The sequence below is a fragment of the Acipenser ruthenus genome, chromosome 54, assembly GCF_902713425.1.
Source record: "Acipenser ruthenus chromosome 54, fAciRut3.2 maternal haplotype, whole genome shotgun sequence".
Classification (NCBI taxonomy): Eukaryota; Metazoa; Chordata; class Actinopteri; order Acipenseriformes; family Acipenseridae; genus Acipenser; species Acipenser ruthenus.
The window spans coordinates 2,818,171-2,829,127 of NC_081242.1; the positions used below are offsets into that span (position 1 = coordinate 2,818,171).

At 38.2% G+C, this 10,957-nt stretch overlaps 2 long non-coding RNA genes across 2 annotated transcripts; both read left to right on the forward strand.

The window, feature by feature from the left end:
• Nucleotides 1-2,574: 2,574 nt before the first annotated feature.
• LOC117966590 (uncharacterized) lies at nt 2,575-5,481 on the forward strand. Its single transcript, XR_009320247.1, has 7 exons — nt 2,575-2,703; nt 3,320-3,553; nt 3,764-3,790; nt 4,223-4,261; nt 4,348-4,383; nt 4,586-4,612; nt 5,279-5,481. It is a non-coding gene; the product is annotated as an uncharacterized LOC117966590 (long non-coding RNA).
• A 952-nt stretch (nt 5,482-6,433) lies between these two features.
• On the forward strand, nt 6,434-10,957 carry LOC131723361 (uncharacterized). Its single transcript, XR_009320245.1, has 3 exons — nt 6,434-6,485; nt 9,624-9,650; nt 10,172-10,957. It is a non-coding gene; the product is annotated as an uncharacterized LOC131723361 (long non-coding RNA).

A 10,957-nucleotide genomic window follows, 5' to 3' on the forward strand; every position in this document is an offset into this window, starting at 1 on the left:
TCAATAAGAGCTAGCTTATGTTAAGTAGCACCACGGCAGAGCACTCTGCCTATTGAACACAAGATGGGAGTGTGGTGAATTAACATTTTCAATGTTTGTTTTCTTATCTTTTCTCTTTTGCTGGCCAGCAAACCTAAATCTTTTCTATCCAATTTTTTTTAGTTACTGAATTTGTGTATGTTCTGATATGAACAACTATTACTGCAGTGGTTTAAAGTTAAGGCCTAGAAAAAACAAGATGGTGATCTATTAGAGGGGTGGGGCCTTCACTTCGTTCAGGAAGTTGAAGCCAGTTCTCAAATTTGGCATTTTTAATAAAAAGGGGTTATTTTAATTTTGGCAGACAGGACACTGATTTTAAAACAGAATGTCTACGACAAACAATATTGGGAACAAGTATGTTATTAAAAAGTAATGGCTCAATTATTTTTTCCAGATAGTCATGTGACCTCCTCCTAAAGCTATATTAGTGATACCTCTGCTGTTAGTAGTAGTTAAGGTGGTTAAACTTTAACTTAACAATAGTAAACGTGTATGGAGTTTATCACCTGCATCCTGAATACAAAATCTACACTTTTGAGCTCAAGAAACGCTGCTTGGACTGTTTTCTTTCCCCTAAACATGAACCCAGCTACTATGGGTCAACTGGCAAAAATATTCTGAAGACATGGTTAACGACATTAACTATGTACGGTGTTCTTTTTTAAATTTAAAACAGGATTTATAAAAGCTGTGTTCTTATATATATATATATATATATATATATATATATATATATATATATATATATATATATATATATATATATATTGTAATGAATCCCTTTCCCAAGGTAGGGTAGTGTAACAAATGGGTTTGCAGAGAGTAGCGTGTAGCTGCCACCACCTTTGATTAAATCCAGAAATAATGGATTGCTGGGTGTTCTATACAATAAAAGAAGCACCAGGAAATAAGACTTGTATAAAACAATAATCACACATTTATTGGCAAACAACAAAAAAAGAGCATTAAAAATCACCAATCACTATTAATAATTAAAACATTCCACCTAACTGGAGTCAATAAGGCTGCATATAAATCAGACTACCACTAATAACACAAGTATATAGAAATATCTAAAATGCACACAGTAAACAATAAAGTGAATCCATTAAATCAAGTAAAAAATACACAGAGCAAACATAAAGTGAATCCAAATCAATACCAAACCAAAACACTCATTATTATAAAAACACCAGTGAATCTGCAAACATGTAGTTGACAGATAGAATCAGAGTTATTGAATCAAATATAGGCTTATGTGCAGTTCATTTGGGTATTTAGACAACATACAGCTCAGTTAGTTACCCATTAGCTCTAAATTACAACATCTATTATTAATCAGGATAATTAAAAACTCCCCTCACAATACACAATCCCACCCCAGAAATACAATCAATAAAAGTACATTAAAAGGACAGAATTAAAAGAAAAGTATTTAAAAACTTCCCTTGCATTGGTAGTTGGAAACCCTCCCAAAAGTCTCGATCACCAAGTCCTCCTTAAACTGACAGCATTCCCCAGTCCTGCCCCCTGGCGTCCTTTCGTGTCTCTGACGTTCAGGTGTTCCTCCATTCTACTTAAATGTGCACTGCCGTCAGTCAAGCAATTATTATTTCTTAGCAGACACCAATTGACACTGCCTCTGTTTACTTGCAGCTAAAACTATTCTGAAGGAAACACAAAGCTCATTGCTCTTGATTTTACACAGTCTCGTACTAAGTGAGCCTCTCGATCTAGTTATTTGTAGTTTTGTTTTCAATTGAGCTTATTTCGGTTTGAGCCTCTCGCTCACAGCTCGTCAGCATTCAGTCCAGCTTCTGCCCCACACAAGAGTCAGACTGCCTTAAATGCAGCCCCGAATCTCCTGCGTGCACTTGACTCAGATATAAACAATCAAGCAATCAACCAGAGAGAGGGGTGTGCCGTCTCCATTGTCATGTTCATCACAATATGAAAGCAATAACACACTCCAGGGTTTTCCAATATGGTCCCATAACCGCACACCTTAGGGTTGTTGTTTGACATGAGGTGAAGCCAAGTTTTGGACCATATTTGAACACTCTGGAGTGTGTTATTGCTGACAGCGCCTATGAAATGACACTATCGCCCCCCTATCTTTCACTATCTCCCTGCTTGGAGCACTGGTGGTCTGGCTGCTCTGCACCAACAGCCGATGTCATAACTAAAGTCATTGCAGTCTACTACCCTGTGCTCTTCAACTCTGTTCCGTTTGATAAATCTGAATTTGAACGTACTTTTATTTTACATTTTGGAAGAAGTAAGTCGGTTGTCAAGAGAGAAACAGTATCATGCCCTTGAGCTTATAGATAAACTAACAGCAGCAGCAGCAGGGTCAGGCCTGGTCACAACTACTACTACTACTTCTTAGAAAGTTGAATCTGCTCAGATCTCTGAAATAAATTAAACTAACAAGCTAATCAGCCCCTCCAGTCTTTCTGCATTTATTCATTTGATTCCTAACTTGGTATATTTGTGTTTCTGCAGGAGACACAGACGACACGGTTGTTTCAACAGAAAGCAGAGATTCCAGTAACTTGCCCAGCAAGACATCTTTGACTACAGATGCTGCAATACTACTAACCATTGCACTTTTAATCATTGGGCTCTTGGTTATTTTTTCATGCAAAAAACATGTGAAAGGTACATTCTTTAATGTGACATTCCCTCATGCACCAGAATTAACTTTGTTGTACTCATATCTTCCTTGTCAATTTGAAATCAAGTCAAAGCAAAGCTACTTTCTCACTTTCTTTCCTTTGTTAGCAATGGTACAGACAAACAAACAACATGCAAAAGAAGTTATGTTTAATTCCAGTAAAGCATCTTTGGTCTCTGCTATAGAAGTGCAAATGTAATATCTAGAATCCAGAAAATTGTGAGTCAAAGTCTGTCTGTCTGTCTGTATGCAGCTTTATTGAAACTAAACTCTGACACCAAGAAGAAGGAATTATATTGTATTGGCAAACTGAACAGGATTGTGGGGCTGTCTATCTGCATGTCTGCGCTTTAATCAAACTAAACTCTGGAAGACTGAAGTAAACTGGTGTCTGTGTTGGTTTACTACAGTCTTCCAGAGTTTACAGACAGACAGATAGTCAGTGCCCCACAATCCTGTTCAGTTTTACTGTCTGTAACTTTAATGAAACTAAACTCCGGAAGAATGCAGTAAACTAACAGACACCAAGAAGGATTTAGTTCTATATTGTAGTGTCTGACTGAATATTAAAGCTGATCGTTGTTCTCATTTTTCTATTAGCGTCTGTGCAGAATGAGAAACAGCCCCTCAGTGAAGGTAAGCTTGATAACAGAGTATTGGAGCAGAGTGTGTCAAGCAGGCACTAAGTGTTAGCAGAGTGAATTGGGATGCTGTACATGAATACAGTAATGCATTGTGAGTAACATTTACTATATGGCCATATTAAAAAGGGATGGAATGTGATTTAAAGTGTTGTGTTTTTGTTTGCAGGATGTGAATCTTGTAAGAAACTGGGTAAGTGGGATTTTTTTTTTCTTTTTGAGTGATTGACGTTCGAGATGAACTACCTAGAATATCACAAGATCCACTCAACAAACAAACCCACAGGAGAAGAAACAGACTCTTCCAATATCTCTCTCTCACACACACACATTATACTGATGAAGACATTCCCAGAAATGTTCCTGGTCCTCACTTGTCTTACTTTCTCTTTTCTCCCAATAGATTCTGAGCTACAGCGTTATAAAGAGAGTAAGTCTGGTAAATAAATACCTTTGAAATATTCAGTACAGAAGGAGATGCACTGAAAAAGCATGCATTGTACTGCACGTTGTAGTTAGAACAAAGAAAGAAAGGCAATCACATTTATAATCTTCTATTCTATTCTATTGGGGTCACAGTGACACACATGTAGTGGCAAGCAGGTTCCAAGGGGGGAGGAACATTGTTCATTTTGAGGGAAATATAAACCAACTGGACTATCAATTAGGTATTATTTTCTTTTTTTCTTTCTGATAAAGAAAATGCTAAACTCTGGAAGAATATAGTAAACTAACACAGACGCTGGGACAATGAAGCTTTAATGTTCTGCTAATTAAACAGGATTTCAATTCTTTGTTATTGAAGTGCAAATTTAATATCCAGAATTAAAGACATTCTTTTTTTTCCATTTGTGTGTCTCAGATGCTGGAAAGATCAAGAAACATTTGCCCCTCCAAGAGGGTAAGTTTAACTGCAAGATGTGAAACTGTAAAATGGCAAAGTCATAGATGGAATTGTTCATTCTTTCTTTTGTTCTGTTTCTCTAGCTTCTGTACAGACCGATAAGGAGCTGGCAAACAATGGTACGTTTTTACCTGTGCAGGGTTTCTGATTTGAAGTTCTGGATGAACTCCCTATAATATCACAAGATCCAGTCAATAAACAAGCAGGAGAATAAACAGACACTTTCAATATCTCACACACACACACACATTACACAGAAGAAGGCATTAGCAGAAACCTTCCTGGTCCTTACATGTCATCCTTTTTCTATTCTCCCAATAGATTCTGAGATAGAGCGTTTTAAAGAGGGTAAGTCTGGTAAATAAATACCTTTTGAAATATTTGGTACAGAAAAAGCATGCATCGTACTGCACGTTATAGTTATAAAAAAGAAAGAGATTAACGCAACCACTTTTATAATCTTCTATTCTATTCTACTCTATTCGGCCCTCAGAGTGACACCCATGTAGTTTTCAAGCAGGTTTCGGGGGGGGGGGGGGGGGAATGCAAACAAACCTTACTGTCAATTAGGTGTTTTTTTTTCTTTCTCATAAAGAAAGGCCTAAACTCTTTTTAGAATGTAATAAACTAATACAGACACCAAGAAGAAGGGATTATATTGTAGTGTCAAACTGAACAGGATTGTGGGGCTCTGTCTGTCTGTCTGTCTGTCTGTCTCTGTCTGCAGCTTTAATGAAACTAAACTCTTTTCAGAATGTAGTAAACTAACACAGACACCAAGAAGAAGGGATTATATTGTAGTGTCAAACTGAACAGGATTGTGGGGCTCTGTCTGTCTGTCTGTCTGTCTGTCTCTGTCTGCAGCTTTAATGAAACTAAACTCTTTTCAGAATGTAGTAAACTAACACAGACACCAAGAAGAAGGGATTATATTGTAGTGTCAAACTGAACAGGATTGTAGGACAGTGAAGCTTTAATTTTCTGCTAATTAAACAGGATTTTATTTCTTTCCAGAATGCAAAGAACTGCGTGAAAATTTTAGTAAGTTCATTTATATATTTTATTTCATTGTATTGTGTATCTATTCAGGGATCGCAATATATTTAGTGAGAAAGAAAGCAAGCAAGGAAGAAATGGGTCTGAGTTGTGGGGTGAAACTGAAACAGCTGTTACTATACATTAATACATCTGTCACTATACTTGTTGTGATTGGTGGGTGCGGGGTGTGGTAGAATAAAGCTAACACAATGAATCCAGCTAATCTATTTCATATGTATTTTCATCATGTTTTCCAATGTGAAAGACTCACATTAAGGAACCTTTTTAATGGCATTAATGAAGAAAATATATCATTCGCTTCTTGCAGGTATTTGTTTATACAGTGCACTCTGTTTAAGAATCACTGATGTAAGAAACAACCGCATATAGTGATCAAAACCACTGGGATAAAATCATTCCTATACTAACCAATGTAAAATAATCCGCTTGTAAGAATCAAGCAATCCACTTTTAAGAATCATTTCGGGGCAAACTGACTGCATGTAATACGATACTGTATCAAGTGCAATGACGTGTACAACCAATAAAGCTGTTTCTGAATTTGAATTTGATCACATCTCGCGTGATTAGGCACATACACAGCATGGATCGTGCAGTGATGCAGGAAACACTGCGCCACTGCATTGTGCAGGTATGATTTTTTGTGTTCTCTGTTAGTGAAAATATGTTTCAATAAAGTGAATACACATTCATTGAATACATAGTGAGTGCAGCAGTGTTATTGTGTGATATGCATGTAGAGGGAGTGGGATTGCGGCACGGTGAGGAGGAGGAGGGGGGATTACGGAGCTTTGCATTTCCGCTTAATGAAAAACTGTGAGATTTGCACTGCAACAGAAAACAAGTAAGATTTTTCGTGAGCGTGCATACATGCAGGAACTTGTGACATCTAGTGGTTAAGCCATTACACTGCAGCCAGGGAACACGCTCTTATCATTCTCATACTAAGTTTGATTCTGCACCACAGTAATCATATCGCTCTGCTTTTAAGAATCAACCGCTTATAAGAATCAAAACACCCGGGACGGATGTGATTCTTCTAAACGGAGTGCACTGTACTTCGTTCTTAGTTCATTGTAAATATGTATGCATGTTTACTGTGTGATTAGTGTCCTCTTACTGTTTTTTCACATAGATGCTGAAGAATATGTCCTAAATTCAGGTATATATTTGTATTTTATCTTAAAATGGTTCTCTTTTACAATTTATTATAAATAACTCCTTAACTTTTCTGGTTATACCTAAAGACTTCAAAGGAGCGCCAACCAAATCTTTATTAAAATATTATTATCCCACTGTGAACAGGCTGGCTGGTGGGGACGTCAGACCTGGAAGAGCACACAGTACTGAGGGTGAAATGTGAATGAAATCCGCGGATGCGCTGGTTTAAAATAAAAAGGTTGAACAAAACACTGAACAAAACAAACGGCGCGGTGGCCAAAAGAAGTAGACAGACAAACAAACCGTGGATGAACCCCAAAACAAGTATCATGCGAGTCCTCATGCACAAGTAGCATTTGTTTTGCTTTTTAGTTTTTAATTATTTTCTCCTTCTCTCTCCCGAACACACAACCCCGAGTGAGTGCTTCGTGCATCTACAGTATATATACAATTGTGCCGGGATTCAATTATTATTATTATTTGTTTATTTAGCAGACGCCTTTATCCAAGGCAACTTACAGAGACTAGGGTGTGTGAACTATGCATCAGCTGCAGAGTCACTTACAATTACGTCTCACCCGAAAGACAAAGCACAAGGAGGTTAAGTAACTTGCTCAGGGTCACACAATGAGTCAATGGCTGAGATGGGATTTGAACCGGGGACCTCCTGGTTACAAGCCTGTTTCTTTAACCACTGGACCACACAGCCTCCTGTAATTACTAATTAATCATTCACTTGAATCCCAGCACGTGAACTAATCTGTGCACTCCCTGTGCTCACATATTAATACACATTTTATCTGCACGTGAAGTGATTGTGCAATCCTTGTGCCTAAATACAACTATATAATTTAAATCACTTGTGCTACATAGCCCCATTATATCCCATGCATCAATACATACACCAACACTAACACGCCACACGCAACATAACACACAAAATACGCACAGGGGTGGGGGCACCCTGCCACACCCACTTATCAGCACTGGCAACATTATTGCCCCCCTTCTCTCCCGTTGAAGAGCTTGGTTGTTTGCTGGTATTCGTCGGTTTTTCAGGATGTATCTCAAAGACAGCGCTCTGGATGAGAAGCTGCTGCTGATTCCTGGTCCCTCATCACTTCATTGTGCATCTCTTCCAGTTGCATAATGCTGCGCAGTACAAAACAGAGTAGCAAATAATCTATATTCAGAATAAAACACCACCTATCATATAGCAACCTATATATTCTACGTCTGTTTAATTCTAAGAAATAATAAAATAATCTGAGTAGTGCAAATATTGTAACCTGGCCAAAACAATAGAAAATACATTCCAACATTACAATAGCTTAAAGCGAGGTTCCGAAAAATATAGCATTACACGTCAATTGTCCTCGTTTCATTGTTAACATCCTGACAACTTTACACTTACAGCTTTAAAGCCTGTTTCAAAGATCTTTTCAAAATGTCTGCTCTAGTGCACTGATAGTGTAAGGATTACTGCCCACATTGTCAAACAGGTAACACAGCAATAATGATCTGTGATGTGGTACGGAACAGAAAAGCCAGAGCACTTGTTCTTATGTTTTGTTTTTTAAATCACTCTTCCTGCAGTGATTTAGAGGACAGATCTCAAACCCCAGTGCACTAGAGCAGACATTTCCAACAGAGCTTTGTAACAGACTTTAAAGTTATAAGTGTAAAAAGTTGTCAGGATGTTAACAATGAAAATAAAAATTACAGGTACGTTTATTTAAACAGTTGTAGCAACACGTGGGGACATGTAAAGCTATATTTTTTCAGAACCCTGCTACTTATTCTTTAGCATTACTACCAATTACAACTAGCCATTAAGCACTGGCCTCAGATGAATCTAAGTCAAGTTACTTGTTTTATTCAATAACCTGTAAATAATTCAAAAGAAGGAACATACCTGGTTGTACTTGTAATGGTCAGTACAAATGTTGACATTACACCATCCTTTCACAGACAGTCAACAGTAGATGTTTTACATTGAACTGCTGTCTAAGTTAAGCAATAACTCCTTTCCAGGTATCTTACTTTTTCTTATTGGTCACTGCATTGTTCTGCTTAGCATTTAGTATGTCTTTATATTCATAATAAAGTTAAATTACCTTTCTAATTTCAATGTTACCCAAGTTTGGCTTACTTCTTTTAGCACTTGCTATAAACATTTTATTTTATTTCATTTCACGAATGCCTAGCAACAGCTGCAGAAGCTGCTGTGTACAGTCATTACAGGGGAACTCAAGCAGAGATCTATTAACATTAGCTGAAAACAAGGAAATCAAATTGGCAACAATTTCAAATAGAATATGTTTACTGTAGAATGTTGCTGTGTGGCCAAGCTGTTGTTGCAGTGACATTGTTGCAGCTATTTTATTAAATAATAAAACAAAATATTTAAACAAACACAAAACACTACAAAACAAAAAGGCGCGTTGGCCAAACAAATAAGTCTCGTGCTGGTAAAAACCAGCACGCTTAGCAGTTGTTTAGTTTTTAAATAACTCTGTTCTTGCTTGCGCTCCCGTACTCTCCTCTGTACACTCTCCCCCTGAGCGCGGGGGGCTGCAGGCTTTTATATTATGGCCGAGGGGTTAACTAGCTGTTAATTATCTTATTACCCCTTGGCCACAGTCTGCACGCGTCTGGAAAGGATGCACAACTGTCAGCTAGTTAAATAATCGGTAGCTGGTCAGTCACGCATCCTCACGAGGTTTTTAAAATCTAAAACAATAACAAATAAGCAGCGCTTCGCCGTAATATAAACATAAATCATAATATAAATAAATAATAAACAAAGGGGCGGGACACTCCGCCACATGCTGTTACAAGCATGCATATTTAATTAGGGTCCTTATGTTTAATATGCAAATAAAAATGCCTTACTTAGGGTTTAACACTTGTCAAGCATCAGCATTTAAAAACGCTTTTTTTGAATACTCGAATATGTAATATGCTATTCGAATAGTTTTCTTTTTTATTTTCGTGTAATCGTGTTTTTGACTACACTAACCCATCCCTAGTATTAAGTATCCCTCTCAGTTAACAGATACAACAAGATTTGGCTGTAAGAATGAAGATTCAACTGTCTTTTCTATTTATTTATTTTCCTATTTTCTGTTTATTCTAGATTGGGCAAAAATCCACAGGACAGCAGGTATTTTTTTTTTTTTTTAACTAACTAAATAATTCAATTCATTGCATTACTGAGATTGTTATTCATTTAATATGCAAACAAATACGAACGCAGGTTTGTGTCCTGACTATGGCAAGTTGCTGATCATCGCTGGAGAGTCCATAGGGAGCTGTGGCTCTGATGCTCCCACAGGTTAGGGAGGCAAAATCGTCCTCCAAGGGCCAGTAGCTCACATCCTCTGTGGAGCTTCTGGGTGTAAAGAGGCGATTGGCTTGCCAATGTTCTATTGAGTGGCGGTGCTGCATTGAGGGACCATAATTCTCAATTGGGGTGAAATAATTGGACACTAAATTAAAATAAAGAAAGATGCAAATGTAACATGGGTTTGTGTAGAACCAGGTGCCAAAAATGGGCATTATTTCTTTCATTTTTCTATATCTTGAAGTTATACAGAACTATGTATACAGTAAATAGATGACAGCCCCATAGTAATATAACACTCCTGTGTGATGCATTTTGTGCCTCTCATTCCTTATCCACAGTTGAGGTGACTCTGCCCCCTGATCCAGCAAACCGGAGCCTCACAGTGTCTAAAAACAGATTAATAACATTCGTAGGAGAAGAATCAGCAGAGTGGCCCAGTGTGCGGGGCAATGAGGGGTTCACCTCCGGGAGGCACTACTGGGAGGTGAAGGTGGGAGAAAGGGGCTACTGGGCTCTGGGGGTCTCCACACACCCTGATGAGAAGAACATACCTGAGAAACCAGAGGAGGGCTATTGGCTTCTGAGACTGGGAGGGGGAAAGTATGAGGCTGTGAGCCAGTCCATTGTCACGATCGCACTGCCAGGAAAGAAGAAGCTCGAGAAAGTGGGTGTTTGTCTTGATTATGATGAAAAGAAGATAGCATTTTACAATGTTTTTAATGCCAAGACCAGATTTCACATTCACACTATTGAAGGTGGATTATCTGGGCAGGTCTACCCTATCTTCAGCCCAGGATCACATGATGGAGACCCCTTGATAATCGTCGGTGTTAAACATCATAATAAATAGACATTTTATAATGGCAGGGTCTCAACATAACAGTATTGTGACCCAAGTGTATGGATCACCACAGAGTCATTATAATGATTTAGGTGAGGCGTTAAGTAATGGGAATATGCAAATATCCAACATTGCAGTCTGGGCTGGGAAAGGGTGTCCCCAGTGGGTCAGTCTCCACGCACTATTTTCGTACAGTGTCAATGTGTTGTGTCACCACCACAAGCCTGGCACAGATTATGCATACTGGAAAAGAGTACCTGCATACATGTGCTTACGATCCATG